Raw genomic sequence first — 967 nt, 5'->3', positions numbered from 1 at the left:
TATGAATGAATGTAATGTTAAACCTTGAATCGGTAAACCTAATGTTGCTAGCCCTTTCAAAAATGAATAATGAAGTATTCTACTCTATGTCTTGAACCGGTAGACCTAATGTTGGTAGCCCTTCATGATGAGTCTAGAAACTTGTTGCTAGCCCTTTCAAAAATGAATAATGAAGTATTCTACTCTATGTCTTGAACCGGTAGACCTAATGTTGGTAGCCCTTTCATGTGTGAAATGATGATCCTTGTATCGGTAGACCTAATGGTGGTGGCCATTTCTTGTGTAATGTACTTTGGGTCGGTAGACCTAATGTTGGTGGCCCTCTCAAGTACAATAATGTTAATGTGAATGAACTACTCTATGGGAATGGAGGCTAAGCACCGAGTGGATATGGTAAGATGAAAACTCTCCCCATTTTCGGCCGGGTTCCAATGAATATATTCCTATCCCATAATTATGTTCCATCATAGGATATTAGCTAGTGGATCCACGTAAGCTAAAATGTTACCATCTCTAACTTAGGCAAGTAGACCAACCCTTACGTTGTCGGATAGTACATTGGATTCCATGTAAGCTCACATGGTCTATGTCGGTTAAACTCTTAATCCCATCATGTGAAATGTGCACTATGATTTCTTGAGAAATTCTTTGAAGTATGGGTGGTAGTATGGGATGTCATCCATGCATTGCACGAGTAGGCTTTGAGAGAGCTATGGTGAATTCTCTAATATCATAATGACTAATGAGTGAAAGTGCTTGAAATGAAACTAATGAAGAATGTTGACCTATATGCTTAATGTGATGATGCATGCTTTACTTGGATGGTATGATGAGTTCCTTCCTTCTCAAGACCTGTGAAATGTTTATGTTCCTTATGTATGAGTATGGTATAAATAGGGAGAGGAATGATGGTAAGTTCACTTTTGGTAGCCTTAATGTGGTACTTAGTATGGATGGTGGTATGGGA

Source organism: Solanum tuberosum, unplaced genomic scaffold (genome assembly GCF_000226075.1).
Source record: "Solanum tuberosum cultivar DM 1-3 516 R44 unplaced genomic scaffold, SolTub_3.0 scf00195, whole genome shotgun sequence".
Taxonomy (NCBI): Eukaryota; Viridiplantae; Streptophyta; class Magnoliopsida; order Solanales; family Solanaceae; genus Solanum; species Solanum tuberosum.
Note: the sequence above shows the minus strand (reverse complement) of the source record.